The following is a 26,673-nucleotide window of genomic DNA, read 5'->3' on the forward strand; positions in this document are numbered from 1 at the left end:
CCAAATATCAGTGATTCATTAAAAAAATTACCATTTTATTGGATATCAATAATTGTATGTCAATCAGCCTGGATTGGTAGCCACATGATATCCTGCCTAATGTATTAAAAATAAATCTTGGCTATTATTGTTACCAATGTTCTCTTCTTGGAGAGATAGCCTACAATGTACACATAAACCTACAGCAGTCAGCCAGTAATCACTTAGGCACAGAGATGTGTGCAAAGGTCCTAGGTCAACCAAGAACTCATGCACTCACTAGACCCTCTCTTTGAGTGACGAATCCCATATCTCCAATGTGTTAAGCACCATGTGGGGATTTGGATGCTCTGGTCAGTGATCCTACACTCAGAAGGCTGAATTCCAGGGAACCAGTGGGAAACAAGATCAGGGAGGTGCTGGAAAGAATGGGACTCCTTAGGAAAGCTGATGCTAATGCTGCACACCTGGCTCTGGCACCACCTCTGGGTGACCTTGCTCAAGTCACCTGACATTCCTAAGTTTCATGTTTAAATGAGAGCACTGACCTGGAAGTTCTGAAGCCCTGAGATTCTAATCTACCATTGACTCTGACTTTCTTTCAATCAGACTAACTTTTTCTCCCAACAGTCCATTTTCTGAGAGCATATATTATAACCTTTCAATTACCCAACAAACGTGGACGGACATAATGTCAGGACAGTGCCAAAGACATTCAACACAGACATGACCTACATTCATAATTAGCTCTAAAGCAAAGTGAATTGTTATGGTAGGAAATCTTGGCAATCAGAAGATGGGGAAGAACACAGTCCTGTGGACAAGTGCACATGCACAGATTTCCCAATCCTCGACCCTGGGAGTGGCCCTGAGGAATTCTGCAGCCATCCAAAATCCAGGGTTCAGGAGTCCCAGGTGCCTAGTGGTCTTGGGGTAGGGTGTCAGAATAAGCTGATGGGATGCAGGTGCTTAACTCCTTGACTTTCTAGACTTTAGTAAAGTATACCAATGGCCATTTTGACAGCAATCTGTGTGTGCGTGTGTGTGTGCGTGCGTGCTTCCTTCCTTGGGAAACATTAACTGCTACACAAGATGCTACTGACTTTATTTAAAGATCAGTTCATCACACTTAGATAAATTTGCTTTCACAAAAACTCCTTGGAGGGGAATAATTCATTGAGAGTAACTCTTCCATTACAAAGGAATTGATTTCAAAACATGCTTTTCAAACTTTTGACAAAAACAATTTTCTGATTTTTTTTATGCACTGCAAAAGGCAAACACTGCTGTGTTGACAATGTAATAAATGAGTTGTCAAATAAGATATTAAACATTTATAGATTTAATTTTTAATAAAGGCTTTTAAACATACCCCAAAATATCCATCAATATTTGGCATGGTAAGAAGCAGCGTTTTTGTAAATTCCATCCCCCATGGCAACTGAAGTTGGAATACGGTGTTTACTCTTAGAGAGGGCAAGGATGGTATTCTTTATAGGACAGTTAAATAGCTGTAGCATATGGTTTTAGAAGGTGCAAAATGGTCAAACATGTTATGTATTATTTTGATAGGTATTCAGGTAATAGATACACTGTCTTTGCTCTTTCTACCAAAGTCCCCTGGATGAGGGTGTCTACAGGGAATTTGTTTCCTAAATTGGCTCTCAAAATGATTCCAAGGAAGTTTAAGCAATGGCAGCACTGTTGAAGTACATGTGTTAACTTCAAAGATGACAATTTTTGGCAATAGTATTCATCTGAGTGTCTAAATTATAGCTTTCGTTAAGCCTGAAAAGAAAAAAAATTGAAATTCTGGTAGTGATTATCCCTGGGGTGAAGGATTAAGGATGAGTCATTTTTTTCTTTATAATGTCTTTTGCTTTCCAAACTTTCTATAGTAAGTATGTATTTATTACTTTAACAACTTGAAAATTTTATTCTTCAATCTCATGATATATATTAAACAGTGTAATGTAATAAAAAGTGAAAAGGCTTTAGAATCAGACAAACTTGGGTCTAAATTCCTTTCTATCAATGCTCCTGGATAACTCACTCAGCAGCTCAAGTCTCACACATTTCTTTATCTATAAAGTGAGAATAGTAATGCAGGTACTGAAGTACATGGAAGGTCCATTAGGCTTTCCTGATAACAAACAGTAAATGAATTTGTTGGTGTTTATAAACTGATGTTTCTGGCCATTTGTTTCTAGAAATACCATGAGTTTCTAACATATAATTTTGAGAAATCTAATGGTTACAAGTTCAGGAAAAAGAGTAAGTAGGAATGGGCTTCCACCCCACTCTCCTTCTCCTTACAATGACTAGATTCCTGCAGTCTGAGACTCTTGGGTCCACCTGTATTTGGTCAGACATCCTCAGGTAGGGATGAAAGAGGGAGAAAGGTTAAAGCAGATAAATTTGGGGAGAGATAAAGAAACCACAACCACCACAATAGAGACCTTTCATGTTGTCCTTCCTTATGATTAAAGTAAGCAAAATAAATTGTAGGATTGCTTAAACGATGGGTGAGGAGCAAGATTAAAGATTCTCTGGCTTTTTTTCTTTTTATGGTAGCTATGTTGATATTTTCATCTATTCACCAGAAGACAGTTCAGTCAGTTAGATTTATGGTAAAATATATGTACACAACAAAATGTGGCTGTTAGGGATATGGTGCCCTTGGATATATGTTGCTGTACCTTGACTACTGCAAGAAATATTGATTTAACTGGCTTTAATATCAAGTCAGGTATTTGTTGACACGTGGAAATGAAAAATATCAAAACCATAAAAAGCTTGATATATAGGTCAAATCCCATTTCAGCTCACTCCAAGGGACTGTCCAAAGTCTTCTGCTGTATTGGAATTGTATACTACGGATGCATGCCAAAGTCACAGATAATAGGGATTTTCATTATTATGGGATTTGCTACATAAATGAATATTGCTATAGATTTTTATGTAGTACAATCTATTGCAGAAAGTACAGAGGGAAAAGAAAATCATTACAAACTTAACCTCTCCCTTCTCTCAACTCTGGAGGTACTTCTTGCTTTCTACCTATGCATGTTTTTCCTTTTCAATGTCTGATTTCTCCGTGTTCCTCTCACCATGCCTAGTTCAGAGCAGACAGACATTCAGGAAATAACTAATGAAGAATGTCTGGATTTCAAAGCAAAGGAGGGAAATTCAGAATAGTTTCCTGTGTAGAAAGAGAAATAAAATTTAGAAACCAATTCAAAATGAGAATAGCAGCAGGTTCAGGGCATGCTGGGACTAGTGGCCTTGAGTCAGCTCCCAACTAACTGGTCACAGTGGCTTGCTGTCTGAAACAGTACTTAGTTCACTCCCATCCCTGGGCAACTTCACAGACACATTTCAATCATTAATTTCCCGAAACACTTTCATAAGGGTCCTACAGTACAGCTCAGGGAAGGACGGCCAATGGACAAATCTTATTCTTCTAATAGACTGAGAGAAAGGGCCATCCTCTATGACCATCTGGGAGGCAATAAAAGTGAGGCGAAGCTTAGCAGTAACCCCACAGCAGCCCAGGGAAAGGGCAGAAATGCAGTTCTGAGCCCTTATCTTGTTAAGTGGGGATGGGAGAGTTCCAAAAAGCTTACATGATGTCACCCAGCAACAGAATTCCTGACTTCTTGTTCTCTTTCCTCTTGCCACTAGCAGCATGATCCTCTAATAACCAAAGAGCTTCCTATAGTTTTCTTTAATGCAATCTTGGAATAGGTTTTCTACCTTTTTGTCTTTTTCTTTGAGCCTTTTTCTTGAAAGCTAAAATAGGCATTGCATATACCAGTTTTGTTTCTATCTTAAAACAACACAACAGATCTAATGTCTACTTTTATAAAGGTCTTTATCGTGTTCAAAGGGTCCCCCTCCATCCTCAGGGGAATATGCCTTGGAGTGAGCATCCAAACCCAAATTTGTTTAAATATTAAATTTTTAGTTTTATATGGACACAATATTTTATTTTTATGTAGTGCTAAGGAACGAACCCATTGCCTCATGCATACTAGGAGAGTGCTCTATCACTGAGGCACAACCCCAGCCTCTCCAAATCCAAAGTTTGAGAGATTCAAAGCTAAGCACCACAGGTTTCCAGGGTAAAGGAAGGACCTGTCCCATTATTGTTGGATAAAACATAAGCAAAGAGTTAGAAAGATCTGGTAATATAGACCACAAATATTTTCATCATTCTTCATTTGTAAATATTTTAAATGTTAGCTCCTCCCCAAGAGGCATGACCTGTGGTTAGTAGTTAATAATTATGAAAAGAATCACAAAATAACTTTTGAGTTAACAAAATAGCTTATTCAATATATTTGATCCTCCAGATAATCTCTGACTATCACTGGAGGCTCAGACAGTAAAGTTCTTTCCCCAGATTAGACAGCTAATAAGTAATAGATGTCTCAGAACTGATTTGTAGATTCCACATATAATTCTGTGTTCCAATCTAACTATTCATTAGTTGTACACAGAACTCGAACTTTACTTGTTTGGCCCTTCCATCTACAATAACTCATGGGGAAACACCACTAACGGTCTAAGTTGGTGGGTGATATTGTCAAGGTACAAAACCTTATTGGCTATTGGGCCTTGAGGACACTGTTTCTCCCCTGCAAGAAGTAAACAACCAAAGAAAAATAGGAATAATTCCAAGACAAAAAATGTGCAAGCTCAAGGGCTATAAAAATTACAAACTCTGCAACAAAGTACCTCTTGCATATGAAATATTACTACTAGGGTTGTAAGCTAGTACAAGTTGTAAGCTAGAATTTTTGCTTCCATTTTTACTAAGAACTGAAATGTACAAAGTGACAAGTGAGAATTACCCTATTAAAAGACAAATTTGACTGTCCCTTTGTTCTAACAAACTATGAGGTGCTGACTGGCAATACCTGTACCTTCTTCTTCGTATTAATTATGTATTTTTCCTACAAAACTGGCTGCCACACTACAAGCCGTAAGTCAGACTTGAGAGCTGCCAAGGTAAGTGTTCCATAAGGCTGACTTTAAAGACAGCCTGTCAGTTCATCAAATAGTTCTTTGGGGTGGATACCTTATACTTCCCAGTATACTTTATGTTCCCCCTCGATCTGTACTTATCACAGCTCTTTGCTGGTATCATCTTATAGCTAAGGTTAATATTTTTTTCATTCAACCCTTAATGTACAAGTAATAAAAAGTACAATTTCTTTTGACAGTGTCAATTTACTTTGTTCTTATTGCTTAATTCCTAAACTGATTTGTGTGAAACACTCTGATTCCTAGGGAGATAAATGATTCAGGCCTAGTCCATACAATTAAAACAAAAAAGCATTTTATATTGTTGACTAAACAAATGTTTTCTTCCCAGAGGTTTCCTTTTGTCAAGTAATCATATCAATGCTTCATTTCCTTTAGCTAATGCCTTATTTTAATGAGGCTTGATTCTAAAACATATAAGAACATATGAAAACAAGAGGAACTATATTGAATAAGCCCAGAGTTCAGGCCAAGTGTCCTACCTTTTATGTGGCACCAAGTGACATTTTGTAGAAAGTACAATGGTATCCATTCATTCTGCCTGCCTCAAAAAGATAGGCATAAATGCATGCCAGAGTGGGAAGAGCTTAAGCTTTGGAATCAGACAGCTGACTCCACATACCATCTCTTACCACCGGTCTCTGAGGCCTTAAGCAAAAGATTTATCTACCCTCAAACTTTCTCATCTGGAAAATGGGGATGACAGACTACCTCAAAGGGGTTATGCAAAAGTTAAATGAGAATTTTGCTGTAAAGAATGTTGCATATAATCTGGTATGTTAGTAGACATGAAAGAACTGCTAGGGTTTTTTTTTTCTATGTAAGAATGTCATTATTCATTCATTTTTGAATCTGTTTTCTATGCACAAAAAATAATGTAAAGAATATTAACTGTGGCACTTTTTATGACAGAAAAGAATTGGAAATGGTCTAACTGTAGAGAAATGATAACATTAAGGTATATTCATATATTGAAATTTATGCAGTCATTCCAAATATTATCAAATAATGTTTTATGATAAGAAAATTTTTACCCTAGAATTTAGGTAAATAAAATAGAAAATAAAACCTTTATGATACTAGCTCACACTGAATACATGCTATAGGCCAAGAATGACATACATATGTTACATGAATTATCTATTAATTTTTATAATAAACTTTTTATATCTTATTAATTCTTATAATGAATTTTATAAAAGTAGAAATTGAGGTCTAGAGAGCTTCGGTAATTTATAGTCACTATATTAACAGTATGACAAGATGGAATCTCAATGTATCTGTGTCTGACTCCAAAGACTTCTTTTTCTTTTTTCTTTCTTTCTTTTTTTTTTTTTTTTTCGTGCTGGAAATCAAATCCAGAGACCACTAAGCTACACTCTAGATCCCAAAGCACTGTTAACTACTATGCCAAAATGATTCTTCAGTACAAACTTCCTGTGTCCATGATGAGGCTAGCTTAAAACTTTGAAACACACACACACAAATACATGCACACATGCACACTCCTAAACATGCATACAACCCACAAAAATGCATATATGGAAAGAAAATACTCAAGTCACAACAATAACAATCTGTGGGTGGTAAAATTTTTAGTTGACTTTTCATATTTTTTTATCCTTTCCAGTGATTTCCAGATTTAAGGGGTACACATTATTTTTAAAATCAAATTATTTTCAAAACAAAATGTTTGAATACTTCAAAAAATAAAGTATCACAAAATGCTAGTATTTCGTGAGGCAATAACTTTTATTCCTTGACTTATCATAGATTTGTGTTTCTTGAACTACTATTCTTTTACTCTTTTTTTATCTAGTCCCAGGCAAAAAAGCATGGGCAATTTTGTACATAAATACTATAAAATATAGTACAGAAATCACTGTCATATGTTATTGACAGATAACTGATACTATTCTAAAAAGGTAAAAAAAAATTATGTGAGGGGGGAAAAAAACTCTTTACAAAAAATACAGATTTTAGAGAAAACAAATTCATTGGTGACATAATGCCATCAGTGCATTCTCTGTCATGGTCATGTTATGGAGAAGTTATGGAGCCATTTATGCAGGCACCAATAAACTCTTTGGACATGTCTCAGCCTGATTACTGTCTGTCCCGGGAGGTGTGAATACAATACTGTGTTGGAACCAATTCATTTTAAGAGTAATGATTCTGTAAAGAGAACTGAATGAAGTGGTAAAAAGCAATTTCTAGTAAAATTTTCAAAAATGAAAATTAGTGTGATCGAAATTTATTCCAAATTAATCTCATTCTACTTCTCTTCGACTGGCAATTAGAAGACCAACGATGATAGAGTTACTAAGGCATCTGGCTAAGTCTCTCCCTGACTTCCTTCTCTTAGACAAGAAAGTAAGCAAAAGTGGAAGATTATACAACAGGTTAAAAAAAAAAAAACTAATACTATATTGATGTCAAGAAGTTGCTTATAGAAATTTTCAGGATTCTATCTTTGGCCTTTCTTGAACAACATTTTATCTATCACAGAGATAATACCATTTTCAAATGTGCAACTGATAAACAAGTGAAAAGTATCACTAGCAGATTGACTTAAAAAGTAAGAATTCAAAAATTTTTTGATAATGAAGAAAAGTAATTTGACAAAATTTAACAAGGACAAATGTGAAATCCTCCAACAAGCACACATGATTGATTGCTCAAGCAGAGAATGAAGGAGAACTAGCTTTGTAGAAGGTGTTAAAAAGACTTGGAGTTTTATTTGACTTTATATATAATCTAACAGTGTGCTGCCTTGATTTACAAAGGAAGCGTCACCACATTTGAACAGGTTAATAACAGATGTTACTAAGGCCAAGTGAGTCAACAGTAGCCCTGGTTTCTACTGCTCAGAAGAGTCAGGCCAAGGGTATTGAATTCAAGATACCCTATGGTTAAGTGGGTATGAACAGAGAGGCGGGGTCCAGATGAATGTAAGCAACAGGAGAAATATCAGTTGACAACTGTGACCACATAACTCTGAAAGGAAAAGACTTTTAGTAGTTACAATAGATATGGTCAAATATTGAAGAGCTACCTCACAGAAGCTCTCTATTTATTTTGTGGCACCACAAAGGGCATGCAAAGACCATCAGGTGAGCTGTGGGGAGGTGGATTTCAGCACACCATGAGGAAAAAAAATATTTTGTCTGCCTGTGCTTAATAATGAGTATTGGTACGATCACAAATAAGACAAGACTCAAATCTAAAGAGAAGCTTAAGATCTAGGAACTGCAGACAACTGTCATTGGAAGCATTGATATCATAAAATTATAAATTCCTGGCTGGGCTCAATTGCAACTGGGATACTGTGGAAGGGATTCCTGCAGTTGGTGGGACATTAGAAGCATAGTATTCATTATCTCTTTCCAATGCCCACATTGTATGCTTCTAATTTCTTTCTTTTTTAAAAAATATTTTTTAGGTGACAATGGCCTTTAATTATTTATTTATTTATTTTTATTTATGTGTGGTGCTGTGAATTGAACCCAGTGCCTCACACATGCTAGGCCAAGTGCTGTACCACTGAGCCACAATTCCAGCCCTCTAATTTCTTAATAGTAATTTTCATGTTAGTACATTAATGCAAGCAATACCTAAAAATGCTTTGCCTTAATAAATGAGGGGGAAAAAAAACCTTCAAATTTAAACTCGATCCAGAAGAGTCCAGAAGGTAAAAATCTACAAAAGTTTGAAAATTATAAGTTGATGCTGCCATGGAAACCTTAGTTGATATCATTTACTGCAGCCAAAATAGTTCTTGCTCGGGGACTATCAGAACAATAAATGAGTTTACATATTCAATGCCACAAAGCAGCACTAAATAACATTTTTTAAAGTCCTTTATTTTTAATTTTTGAGGCAGCAGATTTATGCTCTCTCCTTGAAGTTCATAATTTTGATATAATATTTCATGTAGGCCACAGTATTACAGTGAGGTGATCAATTGCATCAAAAGCCTAGGAAGGCAGAAACCTGTGCATGTACTGAATCCAGTCCACCGCTCAGATTTCACAGGGGAAATAAATGATAAAGGACAAAGACCTGCTAGATCAGGACATTAGCAGTCACAGTAACCAGCATAATATCTTCCACTTTTCTCTTTAAAGAGTGTAAGTCTGCCCACATTCCTGTAATAAACACCTGTCTATCAGAAGTGGCAGTATGTCAGATCAGACTATCTCATTGCTGCTTATAGCACTTCAATAAGAGGGTTTCCCTCAGTTATGTACTAGCAATCACTATAATGTATGAAAGGCAGCCCACACTGAGAACAATATTGCCTCTAATCAAAATCATCTTTCCTTAGTGTACTGAAGCTTTTCCCTCCTTCTCATAAGCAACAAAGGCTGTAATAAAAGAACCTCCCAAACACCTTCAGTTAAGGCAAGTATAGCTGCAACAAAATGAGTGTAAAAGAAACCTATCCTTGGTGTCTAATTTGTACATGAACCTTCCCTTTCAGGGAATTTTAGAGGCTTCCTTAATTTGTAATTTATCAGCAAAGAATAGAAATTAAAAGTTTATTTTGATGGCAGTGCACCTGACTACTCAGAGATTCAAACACATGCTTTGCTTATTGTTATGTTATCCTGGCAGAGGATGTAAACTGGCTTCCTTTTCCCTTATGGCTTCATGCTGGATCCATAATCCAAGATGAATATTTTTACAAGTGCAAACCATTAGGCAGGACTGGACTTAAGCAAAATACGAAGGCAGCTTCCTTCCGGTCATTTTTCACCAGTGCTCCTTGGTTCAGATTTCTTATTCTCTTCCCTATCCGACTCAGGGAAAGGTCTATATAATTATTCTATCTAATGAGCAAATGTCTTCTAAGTTTAAGTTCCTATTTCCATAGTATTTGCATTTGAGGCCCTGGTGCTGGGCACTTTCTTTTTTCTCTTAATTAGACATAACAGAACAGTAGGTATTACTAATTTCACTTCATACATGAAAAAACTGAGGTTCAGGAAGATGAAACAACTTGATCATACAGCTAGCCAATTAATTACAGGAGCCAAAGTCAGGTTTTTCAAGTACCAAAGCTCATCTTTTCCTTCTTTCAGGAAATACTGGAATTAGGAAAGAAAACAGCATTTTTGTAATGTAGACTTTTACATGTTAGAAAACATGAAAGAGAAACTGCCAATGTTTGAAGTACCCTTTCTAGGAGCAAGGATTCTGAAATCACACCACCAAGGCAGCCACCTTTCTCATGGACCCTTCAGACCAGCCTTCCCACTGAAGACAAAGACACAGATGTATCCTAATTTAAGAAAATGGGCTCACTGCTTGTCTTCTTCTCTTTCCAAATTGCATGTAGAAACAAGAGGGGCAGCCGATCTGAAAGCAGTGTTTGCTGTCAGGGGCCTGGAACCCCAACAGCCAGTGGTATAGTCCAGATGTCATTTGTCTCCCAAAGGTTTGTGTGTTAGGAACTTAGTTTTCAAAATGGCAATGTTGGGAAGTGGGTCCTTTAAGAGTTGGGGCCTACTGGGAAGTCCTTATGTCATCAAGAAGAGATTATGGGATCCTAATCTCTCTCTGGATTCCTATTTTGAGATCTCTTTTCTCCCACATGCATTTCTGCCATTTATTATGAGGCCCATGATAAAGCTGCAGCCATGCTATTTGAAATTTCAGCCTCTGAAACTGCGAGTTAAATAAACCCCCCCTTTTTTTATAAGGTTAGCTTGCCTCGGGTTTTTTTTTTTGTTTTTGTTTTTATAGTAACAAAAAAGGACTAATACAGCCAGTATACATGCAAATTATTCAATTTTAAAAACATCTATTAAGTGTCTTGACCACTGCTGGTATGTATCAGTATTGAAGGGACCTAAAAGAGAGTAACAGTGACATGGCCCTAAGGTTGGCAGCTCAGAGGCAACACTACTGTCCCAAGAGAACCTGGAGAGATATGACAGCACTGGTCCTCAAGATGATTTGGGATCCCCACACAGAACTCAAAGCAGGGCCTTGTGAATGTAGGAGACAAAGTAGAACTTGGAATACAAAGTAAAAACTTGAATATCCAAGAACAAGGCTGAGCTCTGCATACTGCAGCTGCATTTGCATGTCCCTGGGTAAGCTACATGCTTGATGTCAGGTGAGTCAATGACAGAGAAATGCAAGGGAGCTGCCTCTGCCTGCAAAGGGCTAAACTGGTCCCAGATCTTGCAGACAATGGAGTGATAACCACTCCAGGGTTTTCACCACTCCTCTCGGGCCTTTTCTGGAGATGAATGACTTTCAAACTTTTGTTTTTAGCACAAGAATATTCCCCCTTAACAAATATTCTTATACAAATGTCCACCACATAAAGCAAATAAAAACAGCTATTCATATAGACTTCAAGGAGGAAGATTGTTTTCAGAACCTTAGGGCTCAGAAAAATGCAGCATGCAACCCTCCAGGAGAGAAGACACCTAGTCACACTGCCTATTCCAGACTTCACTGGAATCTAATCTTCTCAACTTTTCTCTTAATTGTCTTGATTTCTCCCAGTGCCTTCTCCAGGAGGGTTTCTCCCTCCTGCTCCAACCCAACAAGCTCTGGTTTTCTGTCACTAGTTGGCTTTTCCACCATGAACACATGAATAAAGCTCTGCTATCTTTTATGACACAACATACTACCTACCCTCTGGGTTTTCTGAGAGCCTCGCATACCCTTCCCCTAAAGCCTTTTGGGCCAAGTGATGCACAGATGCCTACCCTCAGTTTTAAAGCATAACTGACTTCCATGGAGCACTTACCAGTTTTTTTTTTTTTGTTTGGTTTTGGGGGGTTTTTGGCTCATTAATTCATTAACTTGTTCAGGATCTTAGAACTAGACAGTGGGAACTGGGAATTAACTCACTGGGAAAAATCAATAGCAGGGCATCTCAGAGGTCTGGCCTTCTGCCTCTTATCCGGTACCTCACAAGCAGAATGCTTCCAGGGATGTAATTCTACTTTCTCCTCCTTGCTTTTCCCATCTATCTCAAATCCTCCCTCTGCTACACTACAAGACCTGCTTCCCACTCCTGATGGGGTCTAGGGAGGCCTGCAAGTGACTGATGTACTTTAATGTACTTTCCAAGCTGTGTACATTCTATGTACGATTCCTGCCTCTATTGTTCAGAATCTGTCTCTCTCTGTTTCTGAATCTTACCTAAAGCACTTTATATCTCTAGATTTAAGAAACGAAACCACTGTTGCTTCTCTGTACTCTAGGGCTGACTGAATCATTCAAGAGGCTCATGGGCTTGGCTTGTATAGGACACATTTCCTGGGAATGAGATGTCCTGTAACAGCACTGTCCAATAGAACTGTAATGCAACCCATGCAGTAATTACATTTTTTCTCGTAGCCATGCTAAAACAATATGAAATTAACTTTAATAATATATTTTACTCAACTATAAACAAAATATTATCTCAGCATACAACCAATATTAAAATGTTAATGGGATATTTTACACTCTTTTTTTTTTCCACATAAAGTCTTCTTTCTATATCACAGTGAATCTCACCTATACGTGTATCCACAAGGCACTAATTTTAAGAAACTCTAAAAGAACCATAAGTCTTCTTTCACACTTATAGTGCATCTCACTTTGGACTAGCCATATTTCAAATGCTCAAGAGTCACAGGCAATAGTGGCTATGGTACTGGATATTGCAGTTCCATAATCTCTCCTATCATTTCTTTCTTATAACAGTTCATTTCCTGTAGCACAGATGCTATGGGCAGGGGTAGACAGTGGGGACCAGGATCATTAGAGGAGACTTTGATACACACATGAAGGGGGGGCCTAGATCACAAAGGAGCTTTTGTGCCATGCCAGGGAGCTTAGACTTTATCCTGAAGATGCAGTGACTGTGCTGAAGGATTTTAAGCAGCAGAGAGTCGTGATCAGATTTGCCTTTTAGAAAGGCAGCAGTGTGGGGAACGGATTGGAGACAGGCCAGACAGAAGGCAGAGAGATCAGTTAGGAGACTGCTGTAATAATCCTCAAGAAAGGGCTGAGGGCCTGAGCCAAGGCAGTAATGGTGGTAATGGTACAGACAGGAGAGGGCAGATTCAAGAGAGTTTGAAAAGACAGTCTCTCGGGGTTTAGTTGTCAAGAAAATGTAGGGACTGAAGAAGACAGGAATCCAGAGCAACTCTTAGATTTTCAACCATGAAGTGGGTTTCATTTATTGAGATTAAAAAAAAAATGCAGAGGAATCTGCTGGTTTAGAGCTGGGGAAGTAGAGTTATAAACTTACTGAATTTAAGGTACCTGAAGCAGTTGTAAGAAAAATGTTCATGATTGAATACACAGATTTAAGAATCAATGGCAAGCCACACAAGGTGGGTCACACCTGTAATCCCAGCTCCTCAGGAGGCTGAGGCAGGAGGATTGCAAATTCAAGGTCAATCTTGGCAACCTAGTGAGACCCTGTCTCAAAATTTAAAAGTTTAAAAAGGCGGGGGGGGGGGGGGGGGGGGGGGGGGGAGGTGTAGCTATAGCTCAGTCATAAAGCAACCTTGAGTTCAGGACCCAAACAAAAGAATCACATAGGTGACAGCAGAAGTAAACAGATGATCTACTGCAGGGCAAATATGAAGAGCAGGCAGAAGGCTGAAGGCCAAACTCTTTATAGCGCTAAGTTTGGCAGAAAGAGAAGAGCCTATAAAGAGGTCCAATGAAGAGTAGTTGAGTAAAAAGAAAACAATCAGGAGAAAGAAGTGATTTGAAAAACAGGTAGGCAGAGTTTCACATAAAAGAGAGTAATCAATACACCAAATGCTATACCAGGTCAAGAAATAGAAAAGAACTCTGGACAATACATCTATGGGTTTGAAGAACAGGGGCAGCCATCATGAGAGGACAGGAATACATAAGGGTGGTGGTGAAGTGAAAGTGAAGAGGCACAGGCAATTCATGAGGATCCATCCCTTAAGAAGCTGCCTTCTAAGACCAGGAATGAGATGGATCATAACCAGGCTAAGAGAGAATGGGCCAAAGGGATTTTTGTCTTTCGTTTTCTGTTTTTAAAAAAATGTGAAAAAGACATACGCATGCTTATGCACTGAAAGAAAAGGTTGGTTAAGATGCTGAAGAAAAAAAGATATAAGAGAGCAAGGCACCAGAGGAAGCAAGAAGGGATGGCAGCCAGAGAATTTGCTTCAGACTGGAAGAAGGGAAAGAAAAGAAGAGAATGGGAAAGATCCTCACATTTATTTAATTTTTATTTCTAAAAAAATTTTTTTGTAGTTGTAGATGGACAGCATGCTTTGGTTTATTTATTTATTTTTATGTGGTACTGAGGATCTAACCCAGTGCCTCATACATGTGAGGCAAGCACTCTGCCACTGAGCCACAATCCCAGCCCCAAGACTCTCATTTATAAGGAAGATGGAACACTACCATTGCTAAACTATTTTTAGAAATATAAATGAAATACAACAGTCTCTTGGTATCTGCAGGGGATTGCTTCTAGGACCAGCTTTCACCTCCAGTTACCAAAATCCATGGATGCCCAAGCCCCTATAGAAAATGGCATAATCTCTGCAGAAGAACCTACGCACATCCTCCAGTGTACTTTAAATCATGTCTACTTTATGTCATGGCCAATTACTTGCAACACCTAATACAATGTAAATGCTATGTAAATAGTTGTTATACTATATTGCCTAGGGAATAATGACAAAGAATCTTTTTTCAGTATTTTCAATCTGTAGTTGATTGAACCTTTGGAGAGGTAACCTGTGGATACAGAGGGCCAATTGTATAATTATACAAGAAGCTTTTTTGTTCTTTAATAATACTATATATCATGCATAAAATCAGATAAAGTTGAACACAGGAAAAATTCACTAGTTTTCTGAAGTTTCAGATCTGATCTTGGTATATTATAAGCCTTTTACACACTTTTGGATTTCACCTAAACATCACCTCAGGCAATGTTCTTCATCTGAGAGCCATAGAGGTAGTTTGTAGCTTGACGTCTCTCTGACTGGTCCACAGAACTGATCAGTAAATATTTTCAATGTCAATGTGCATTACTCACAGGATGGCATAAGGAAAAGCAGGAGCTTGGGGGACCAGACACCAAATTTCAACCCCTTATCAACTTTGAAGACTTAATCAAGTTATGTAACTTCCCTGAGCTTCAGTGTCCCCTTCTTAAAAGGGTACGTAATTTCTACCTTGCAAGTTCACAGTGAGGTTTAATGAGATGATAACTATGAAGATGAGGATGAGGATGATGATAACAATGACAGTGGTGACTGCATTTAGTAAATTCGAAATCTCTAAGAATTGGGTGCTCTAACAATGAATTAGTGTTTTGCAACAATCAGCATCTTATTTCCTAAAGGAGACTTAAAAGAATCAAGTCTAATGATAGGAAGCGACCTTAAAAACCCAAATAACAATCAGATATTTGTAACCTTTCCTCATCATAGTACATATGCAGTCTCTGCCCTCAAACTGCCTGGGTTTGATACCTGTTTTGCAAATTCCTAGATTTCCACCCTTCTGGGCTCCAGTTTTGCATTTGGTAAAATGGGGTAACACAAGTATGTATTTCATAGCACTGTATTTAGGAAAGAAAGACAAAATGCATGTAATTAAATAAGGCATTGCCTGATACAGCCTTGTACATGTTTTTTGGTGGGAGTTTTACCAACCCCTGAAATAGCACAATCCAGAATAGGAAAAGCTCTCTTACATTGACCCCAAAAGTGTCCTACTGAAACATATACCTGTTGTCCTAGTTTAACAGTCCTTGAGGGTAGTTCTACAGAATCAGAATGAGGGTTCCATTTTAATGGCATTTACTGAGCTCTGACTGGCCGCTTGGGACAATAATCTGGTGTAGGTCTCTCAGTACTTACACTACTGTGTGTCAGCACTCACAATGAGGGAGGCCTTTTCGAGCACTGGTAAGCAAGCTGGATGCTATGCAGGAACATACTGGTCATACTGTTTACAAGATTTATTGTGTGCTTTATGTCATGGCCAGTTCAACACCTGGCATCATATATAATTATTACAGGTATCTATATATTATTTATGTTCCATTATCAAACACTGCAGATCCCTAGTGCCCAGGAGAACCCTAGCTGGATTTCGGTTTAGAAGTAGCAGTCGTTTAAAAGAGAACTTATGTTAGAATAAAAAAAAAACCCTAGAATTTAGGTCTCTACTCCCCACCCGACCCCCATCATCCTTTCTCCATTCATATATTTCCAATAACAGCTATTAAAATCTTATCCAAATCCTTTAAATCATCAGCAAAAACAGCTCTCATTCCAGGGCAGTCCCTTCCATCTCAAACAGAAGGAAAATTTTCTCCTGAGCTCTTAGACTTTTGTTTCCTGGATGCCTGTGTTATTTTTCCTGCTAGACTACAAAGTCCTCAGCAGAAATAGTGCCTTATATAAAACAAGCCTTACCAAAGGCTTAAAGAATTGAATTTGGTTCTGAATACAACATGATGGATATGGCATCCCTATATCACCTTTCACCCTTAGATGGATTGCCCAGATGATTTTTTTTTCAATTTATATATAGATGCTTTTAAATGAAAAGGTTGAGTTTGGAATTTTAGGGCTGATTAAACAAACTTTTATATAACTGATAACTTTAGCCAAATTGTATCATGTATAAAATACTGGCATCAAGTCTGATGCTTTTATTTTTGCTCACTACTGGGATTCAACCTTAAAATAACTGTAGCTTTCTAAACTCCAACTCACAACTGCCATGCTCCATCATTATCTGAACTCTGGGAAATGCCGAGTCCTCAAAATCCTCACAGCTGATGAATGGAGAGGCTGATTAGAACCACAGAAGAAAAGTGGGAGAAACTCCTTGACAGATGCCTCCCTCAAATGCCTGACTCTTTTTTCCAATTTCAACATTACTTTCTATGTTAACAAATATTTATTGAGGTCATGACAATGTGTCAGGTTGTGAGCTGACGCATTGGTGAGTAGCACAGAGACAGTATCAAGGCCCATCACTTAAAAACAAATCACCGTGTGGGTTATTCATTCAACAGGTGTACTTGTCAAGTACATGCTATAACCAGGACTATAGTTGGTCCAAAGACATAGTATGAGGTACATCTGTGCCATTAAGGAACTTTCAATCTAGTTGGATAAGCAAGAATGAAGCACACAACAGTGGAAAGAGGTTCTAAGATGGTCTAAAGAATGATGCAGACAAAAGGGCAGAAGAGGAAGAAACCAATGGGAATAACAAGATCAGATCAAGGTTTGAACTTGAAAAGTGCAGTCAGGTCAAAGAAGCATGAAAAGGCATTCTAAAAGGCAGAGTGTAAACAAAAGGGAACAAGATAAAGGAGCATGTCATCTAAGAAGGACAGTTATGCTCCAACTAGTAAGAGCTGATGTTTGGCATTGGAAAGAAGTGGCAAATAAGGTTGACATGTTAAAATTGGGCAAGACTATGAGTTACATGAAGACCAGGTTGAGAGGCTGAACTGTATGCTGAGGGCAAGAGGGCTGAGCAGAGCCCAGTGCTCCTTGATTTACTGTGGAGTTAGGTCCTGTTAAATCGATTAAAGTTCAAAATATCATAAAAGTTGAAAATGGATTTAATGCACCTAACCTGAAGACTATGATAGCTTACCCTACCTTAAACCTGCTCAGAACACTTACATTAGCCTACAGCCTGGCAAAATCCTGTATCACAAAGACTATTTCATGACAAAGCATTTACTATCTCATGTACTTTATTGAATGCATGTATCCAAAAAACACGGGCAACACAGTACAGTATAGAGTATCCATGGCTAACTGGGTAGCCACCTGGATGCCACTGCCCAGCGTCATTGCTAGCCTAGGAAAAGATGAAAATTCAAAGTACAGTTTTCTACTGAATAAGCATTGCTTTCACACCATCATAAAGTTGACAAACCCTAAGCAGGACCATCCTAAATTAGGGATCATCTATATTGGAAATAGCACTAATTTTAGAATCATCTAAACCTGAATTCAACACAGTGAGTGTTATTGTGAGACCTCCTTGGAGAAGAGTTCTAAAAGAAACATTTTAGGGAGGTTGATGAGATAGAAGTGCACAGAATGGGAAGATGCAATAACAGACCAGATGCAATAACAGACCAGAGTGTAGAGGACTGTAGCAAACAGTTTTGGCGGAGGGTTGGGCTCCAAGGGAAGAGAAGAATGAAAAGGAAATGTGGAGGCGGGCTCTTGGAGAAACTGTTACAAAGGAAGAATTAATAGGACTTGACACAGTTTTCCAGAGGGAAAAAAGCAGAAAAGAGTCAGGGGTGGATTCTAGCTTTCCAGTTTGGATAATACCAAAAAAAAGTATTAAGCAATGGAAAGTCTTTTCACCATCACCAGAACAAGTTTAGCAGATAATATGAAAAGCTTGTTATCAGACCTGTACTCTAATAACCTGACAGTAGGACACCCCTGTGAAAAGTCTATTAAACAAAGTGTCTGTATTGGTATTAGAGATAAGAATGCATATGATGTAGCAATAGAAAACACTTAAAATTTATAAGAAAATAAAAATACTAGTTATTAAGTAATGAAAATTATATAGAGATAATAGCTTCACAGATTATTTTTCTCAGCTATGGTACTCAGGGGATCCTATCCATTACTACAACACTGTACAAATAAACTTTCTATAGAAATTCAACATATGGTCTATTTACATAACGAGCATCACAACTCCAAATTAGCCATTTTGATGTGTCAAGGAAATAACACCTTCATAGCAGACTACTTCAAAAAAGGGAAGTAAAAAGTTTGTTTTTTCTTCTATAAGTATGTTTACTGTTTTTTTAACTGTTTGTATCATGAATCCTATTTTAATTGTGTGATTACACTCTAAGGGAAACAGTGATGGAATGAACTGATCAGGTGAATTATGCACACTCATTTAGGGTTCAACTCACAGGCCCAACTACTTACATCTGTCTATATGATCTGTTGTCCTTACAAAAGCTCCTGTGTATAGAAGTTATAGCAACCATCAGATTTAATTATCACAGTCAAATAATAGTAAAAGTTCTACAGAAAATGACCAAAGAAACAATACCATGGAACAGTGACTAAGCAGTACTTGTCTGCTGCATACAAAACATACTCCACTCTTGTCATATAGTAGGACAGTTGGCAACAACCTCAATCTTACCAGGACTGACTTTCATGTCTTCCATCTTATCAAAACTTTTGTAACCAAAAGTTCTCATCGTGGCTTACTTCACAAGAGGCTAATTAGAACTGAATAAAGGTAACAGAATGCAGACCATCTATGCACCTCCAACCTACCACCATTAATAAACACTCATTGTTAAGGAAAGTACGATTTTCTGATCCTATGCTGAGAAACTGATTTAAAAAAAAAAAAAAAAAAATAGGACCAGAAGCAAGACATTTCTAAAGCTTAATATCTGGTGGAAAATATTAGCAGTTACATGGCAAAAGTGACCAATAAGACGCTTCAGATTGGTAGTGTTTCAAAGATGGTCATGGTGTTGCGGATGTATTTTGTTTCCCAGATGAATACTGAGGTGGAGGAATGGCTTCAGAAGCAGGCACATACTAGTCTCCACAACAGCCATTTGAAAAATTGGGTAAACAGAGAAAGTAACAATTGAAGACTTTCCTTAGGAGGTTCCTCCTAAAAACAAAAATGAGTACAAAAGGAGTATTGATCATTTTGACTACCTAAAAGAGCACAATAAAATAAGTTGATTCTTAGGAAATCATTTAATATTTTCAAGGAATAAAGAAAGAAAATTGCCAATTAATATACCCTTTTCCCAGATGTTCAGTTTTTGCTAACCTCTTAAATATTCTCTGCATTCAAGTGAGTGTATTTTTATGCAAATTATTTTGGGGGACTAGTCTCTGGTTTGTGTGTATTTAAAGCCACACAGATATAGAATTTGATGTGTTTTTGTTCTGCTTTTCCATAAAAAAGGTTTTAACTCAGCGTGAGTTTATTCTGAAACTCTAATTAGCAACTGCAGTAGTATTTGCCTTGTACAAACAGAAAATCATTCCCAAAGATGATTTTTCCCCAGTTAAAGAACAAGCCAACATTATACCCAGATATTTTAAAACATTACAGTTACCTGATAAGACTGTCTCCCTACACACTACATGGCTTTCTGGCTAAGTAACACAATTTCATAAGGCCTATAAAATACTTTATCCAGAAGGCAACTTTATTTTTAAAGAGTATCTTTCAAAATAATTGGTTTTACTACTTGAATAGTCTTTTCTATTTCTGACTTCCTGTCCTTTTCCCTGCCATAATGCACATCTGCTTAATTCTTTGAAAAACAAAATCAGAGTAGCAATGAATTGTTCCTTTAAGACAAACTAAAATGATGTTAGAAAGGTCACCCGATCTTACTCTTTTCTTTGTAAAGTCTCTTTCTCTGCAAAGGTTCTAAAATGTCTGAATCGTTTTTTTCTCCAAGTCTGTGGGCCGTGAGAGGAGGTTGGTAAATATTTCAATATTTTTTTTAAAAAATTAAATAAGTGAAAATATTACACATAATATTTCACGTTAGGAAAGAAAGAAGCTGTGTTTGAAGTTCAAGGGTTTTCACTAGTTCTCAAGCTAGAGATGATGTAAAACACTCAAAGGAAAATGCTGTACAAAATCTTTAATGAAAGTGTCAGGTCTCCAAAACCTTGGCATCTGCTAAAATCAGGATTCCTGGGAACCGAGGTTCTTATGAAGTCTCTCTCTCTCTCTCTCTCTCTCTCTCTCTCTCTCTCTCTCTCTCTCTCTCTCTCTCTCTCACACACACACACACACACACACACACACACACACACATCCCTCCAAACACTGGAAACCTCCACTCAAGAAGATGCGAGGCTTCAGTCCCAGTCCAGGTGAAGCCGGCCCTTCACCCCACGCCTGCAGTAGCGTGGACCAACACAGCCTGTGCAAGCCGGCAGGGCGATCTTCCCAGACACGCGAAAGTGAAGTGTGTCCAGACAGCGGGAAGAACGTTGTTGCCCGCGTGTGGGCAACAACCCGCGGTCTTGAGCTCCCGGGCCCGCCCGCCGACTCCGGGGTCCACCCGCCCACAAGCTGCGGCGCGACCGCTTGTCCAGCGGCCGGGGCTCTGGCGACCACTCCGTCCACCAGCCTGCCACCGCCGAGCGTAACTTGGGCACTGGGCACAGGGGATCTCCGAGCATCCCGATCCCGCCAGGCGCCCAAGGGCGCAGACTTTCCACGACCCACGGCCCCCGAACCCTGCCGGGATGAGGACTGGAAGATCTTGGCTGACGCGGGCAGCCTGGCGGCTCGGAGCTGGAAGGCGGCGTGCGATGGGAGGTGGGTGGGTCACACTCCCGTTTGGGAGAGCAAGGGGGCGCCCGCGCGGGAGGAGGGCAGACAGGGAACGCGGCCGCGGGCCATTCAGATCCGGGGCGGGCGGGTCCACGTCGGAGCGCAGCGGCCACACGTTCGCCCGGGGCGCGCAGATGTGCGCTGGAGCCAGCGCCGCCTCCCGCTCGCTCGCGCTGGCCGGAGAAGGGAAGGACGGCGACCTCCGCGTCCGGTCCCCGCCGCCAGCCCGCGTCGGCGCCGAGCGCGGGCCACACCCAGCACCGCGGGAGGCGGCGGGGGCTGGGCGGCCCGGACTGCGGAGCGCGCGGCCGAGCCGAGCCTCCATCCCCGCCGCGCAGGCCCCGCCGCGTCTGCCCGCGCTCCGCGTCCCGGCGCGGCCCGGCGGGCGTAGAGGGGGTCCCGGGCGGCGGCGGCCGCGGCTCCTGGCTTACCTCAATGCCGAGCGTCGGCCGCTCTGTCCCGGGTCGGGGCCGGGAACCGGGGGCGCGGTCGCCGGGGGAGGCGCCGTGGCAGTGGCGGCCCCTGCAGCGCGGAGGGCGGGCCGAGAGGGAGCCGCTGCTGGGCCGCGCACCGTCCCGATCTCGCCCCGCGCTGCCCGCGCTCGCTGCGGAGAGCGCAGCCGGCTCGGTCCCTGGACTGGATTCCTTCACTGACACAACTCCGACTCGGCCGGCTCCACGCAGGGACACTCCCGCCCCGCGCAGGCTGCCCCCGCCCGCCGGCCCGCCGGCCAGCCCGCCCCTCAGTGTCACTCACCAGGCGCACACACCCCGAGCCGGCGCCCCTCGCTCCTGCTCGCACACACAGCGCTGCTCACGCCTCTCTCGGGTTTTGTATCCGCTCACACGCACGTTCTGACACAGATCCCGTCCCTCCACACGCCCTCCCTAGCTCCTTTCCCACCCTACTTTCTAGAAGAATCCCCATACAGCTTCCGCACTTTGCTTCCTTGCTCCACACCAACCTCCTTGCCTCTCCCCCAAACCTCCACCTCACGGAAACTCCCCCCGTTATTCAAAGATTGTGTTACAACCCGCAAGAGTTGCAAGGGAATCATCCTTCCCTATCCAGGAAAATGAACTTCGCTCCCACCAGCACTGTCTGCAAAGGCAAGATGCTTCTCCTTTTAGAAGGTAGTAATGCGTTCTGGTGACGATCCAAGTTCAAAATGTAAACAAAGATAGCCTATTGAAGATGACCCGAAAAATAGGCACGGATAAAGTAGAGACTCAGTCTGACCTTGCAAATCCGGCTACCCCAGAGTGTTCTGGCCCCTTGCCCTCGCTCCTGGACTCACCCTGGGTTCTAAACGTGTGTGTGTGTGTGTGTGTGTGTGTGTGTACGCGCGTGCGCGCGCGTGTGTGATCGGGGTGGGGGGCGGGCGGGTTACAGAGGGAGAGAGAGATAACCGAGTTACAATGAGACGCCTTAGGCATCGGCCCGTGGGTTTCTGCCTGAGAGTGCAGGAGTCGGAAGAGTAAAGGCAGTTTCTCAATCATTATTCATGATGGAAGCACTTTAGATAACACGCCTCTTCCAGAGGCAGCAGAGTGAAATGCAGGCAGCTCTCCAGTTTATTTTTGAACAGCAACTTCTAGCCTCTCTTTTTTCTCAATACCAGTAACTGTTTCTAGACGACTGCATGGATGTCAAAGCCCCTTACAAATATCAGACCGGAGTCAGTTATGCCTCTCAAGCTCTAGGGTGTGTAAGGGTTCCCTAGTGTACAACAGAACTGTCTATTCCCATGTTCAGAAATTTATAATTTTAAATAAAATACACCTTTTGGGTTAAGTTTAAATCTGCTAACAAAACGTGCCTCTGTTGACAGAGCACTACCATAACAAACAAGAGAGGAGCTAAAAGGAAAACACTTATTTTCTTTCGCGACTTGTGCTGGTTGTTCTTGCTACCTAATAGTCACACTGGATTGGCATGTGGATCACGAATTCATTTAAAATATAAACACATGTTGGTTAAATTATGCGTATTAGCTGATATAATCCTTCAAACATTCCCACCAGGTATCTATTATTTTTTATCCTTTTTTTTACAGGTAAAGAAACTGAATCACAGAGAGGTTTAAGTTTTTAGCTAATAAATGGTGGAAGAATTACTCATTCTCAGAGTTGCTGGCCCCACCTATGCTGCAGATAGGAAAGCTTACTTCTAGAGGCCCCAACATGTGGAAGACAAATGCCATCCTATTGCTTAGTAAGTTATAGTGAAATAGGTAACTTGTAAAAGTTTGACTTGGAATTTGATGCACATTTTAGGGTGTTTTTTTTTTTACAGAATAATTCACATAAGTTTTGAGAGGGGTAGTTCCCATATAATTAGAATTCTAAAATGAATAATAAATTGTTGCTTTTCTAGGAAGTGCTTTGAATTCAGTCTTCATTCCTTTATTCTACCACTTCATAATCTTTCCAGAACTCCAAATCCAACTTGCTTAGTGAGGTCTGACCAAAAAAAAAAAAAATACTCCCAAGAACCGAATGTGACATTTGAGGGCTGTTTCCAGGAAGTAGGTAGTGGCCATAAGAATAACTGCTATGTGTACTGAGAGGAAAGATGTTAAAGCATTAAGATGATGAAAAAACAAATGGAGAATAGTAGTGTAGTAACACTGTACCACATGCTAGGCTAAAACTAATTCTTTACTGGGAATGCAGGTCTCCCTCCATGAAAAGATAAGTATAAAGCAACTGTGTAAAACAATTCTATCTTTCAAGAGTTAGCTAAGGGCTCAGCCAAAGAACTCAGACTTATAAGTTTTGTAGATAGTTTCAAATCAAACTTAGATCCTTTGCTATTCAAAATAAATTACTCTGGAAAAAATAAAACCTTCAGTTTCTGGAAGAGAGGGTTTAAATGCTTATTGAAATGTAAGGAAAATCTTGCACATCAAATAACTAACAAAGCAGTGCTTTGTTAGGTCAAGAATAACATTTTTCTATTATTATTTGGAGGTAAAAAATCTAAAGAAATAGAATACATATTGGTGTTTTCACTATATTTTGAAAATTTGTTTGAAAAAATTATTGTTTGAAATTATGACTAGGAGATTGTCTGATGCTAGTATGATTCTGTTGTTCAAAATGATTCTCTATGATTTTAATCTATAAATGTTTTTTTACAGAAATTTTGAAAGTGCAGGTTTTATTTCTAAAGCGAATGTCTTCTGAGAGGTGATCAAAATACGTTAGTTTCTATTTTCTAATATTTTCATGTAGGTAATTTAAACCTGTACCTACTGAATTTCCACCCACACCTTTATCCAATGTGCTCATAAGCATGGGAGTCAATAAACCTGACTGTTACAGTATTGATTCCAGCAAAACGCCATGTTTCCTGCTTTCCACCCCTAGATTGTGCTGGATTCCTGATTCTCCTGATTCTAGGCATAGTCATTGAGAGCAGGGTTCACCTTCACAGAAGTAGCTCAGATCCCAGAAGCTGGCTTTTAGGCCACAATCACTTGTGTAGTATCTATTTGAATTCTGATATCTGAACAAGTCATGTAGATAGGGAGTGATTTTAGTTGCTAGGCTCCAGATTGCTATTAAATATCCAGACCTGATAGAGATCAGGGATCCTGGACTTTGACTGGGTATAGTCACTAGGTAAAATCTGGGTTATCTCCCTTAAGGGAGGGGATGAACGTGGTGTGTGTGTGTGTGTGTGTGTGTGTGTGTGTGTGTTAGAGAGGTATTTTATTAGGGCTGGTCACAGATATTCCTTCAAAGCAGATTGTGGGATTGCACTTCTCCTCCTGACTGAAGTGGAATAGAACCCTGCAAAGAACCCTGCAAGTTGCTTCAGCCGTGAAAGATAGATGGTATTGATGAATATCACTCTGGGCAAAAGTTAGGAGCTAATGTAAAGGTCACCACATTCTCTTTTCCTTCTAGTACTGCAAACCACAAGGTGCAAAGTGATGGCCAGTCTTCCAAGCTGGAGTGAATGATGACACTGAGCAGTGCCATCACTCTGTCCTTAGTGGGCATATAGGATAAGCAAGAAATAAAACTTTGTTCATTTAAGCACTGAGATCTGGAGGTTGTTTTATTCTTCAGTATACTATAGCCCCTCAGGTGGAAGCTAAGGCCCTTGAGATTTCAGAGCAAGAGTCACAAATCATTTCCATGAAGGGCCAGATAGCTGTGTTCTTCATGTGGTCTTTATCACAAGTATTCAACCCTGCCATTTGATGGGAAAGGAGCCAGAGACTCTGTAAAAAATGGGCATGGCTGTATTCCAATAATAATTTATTTCAAAAAAAAAAAAAAAAACAGAGGGTAGGCTGGATGTAGGTAATGTTTGTTGACTCCTTATCTAGAGGAGGGTAGAAGTAGAATGGGAGGAGACTGGATCTCTGAGTCACCCTTTGGTATCTACTGGCTGGACACCCACAGTGAATTGTTCTCTGAATAAAAATACCTTCTGAGTTAAGCATAACAAATACTTAACTCTTACTCCACATTTTAGAAGAAATTCCAGATAGATTAATAATCTCAATATTTAAAAGAACTAGAAAAGACTTAAGAAACTGTTTTACAATATTGGTTATTTTTGACCACAAAAGAATTTAAAATTTTGGTTCAGTGAAATGTACCAAAAACAAGGTTACTTAGTGGGAGGAAATATATGCAATATATATACACAACAGGAAAGGGTTACTGTTTTTACTCACAGCTTTTAAAAATCACTATGGACAAGAGAAGCAGTAAGATAAGAAAATGGATAAAGAATATGCAGAGGCAATTCTTGAAAGAAGGAATTGTGCTAATAAGCATATGAAAATATACTCAGTCTCACCACTGATCATAGTGTAAATTTTATTTCTGAAACTTTTTAATTCATTTTTATTCTTTCGTGCTAAGGATTGGATTCATGGGCACTTGATCACTGAGGCACATCCCCAGCCGAATTTTGGCATTATATTTAGAAACAGGATCTCACTGAGTTCCTTAGCATCTCGATTTTGCTGAGATTGGCTTTGAACTCTCAATCCTCCTTCCTCAGCCTCCCAAGCCATTGGGATTACAGGCAGGCGCCTCCATACACGACTAAAATGTAAATTTTGAGAAGCATATTTTTAAAATTTATCTATTTGGCAAAAATGTTTTAATATCAAGTGTTTGTGAGTGTGTATAAAAAATAGGAACTGTCATACTTAACTGACTTTAGTGTGAATTAATAAACATTTTGGGGAAAGGAATTTGCAGTACTTAAAAATATTAAAAACACATGTAACCTTTGACTACA

The 26,673-nt window shown here is 39.6% G+C and overlaps 1 protein-coding gene across 4 annotated transcripts in view; it reads right to left on the minus strand.

Annotated features, from left to right (window-relative positions):
• Spats2l (spermatogenesis associated serine rich 2 like) overlaps positions 1-22,722 on the minus strand; it is a 161,402-nt gene extending 138,680 nt beyond the window's left edge. For 2 of the 4 annotated variants that reach the window (XM_071618942.1, XM_027925022.2), the window contains exon 1: positions 22,642-22,722. The gene's annotated coding sequence lies outside the window, so the exon portion shown is untranslated. Of the gene's footprint in view, positions 1-21,833; positions 22,091-22,158; positions 22,245-22,641 lie in introns of those variants that run through there. The other 2 variants (XM_027925020.2, XM_027925021.2) reach the window with 2 other exon arrangements.
• Between the last annotated feature and the right edge of the window lie 3,951 nt (positions 22,723-26,673).

This window comes from Marmota flaviventris, chromosome 11 (assembly GCF_047511675.1).
Source record: "Marmota flaviventris isolate mMarFla1 chromosome 11, mMarFla1.hap1, whole genome shotgun sequence".
Lineage (NCBI taxonomy): Eukaryota > Metazoa > Chordata > Mammalia > Rodentia > Sciuridae > Marmota > Marmota flaviventris.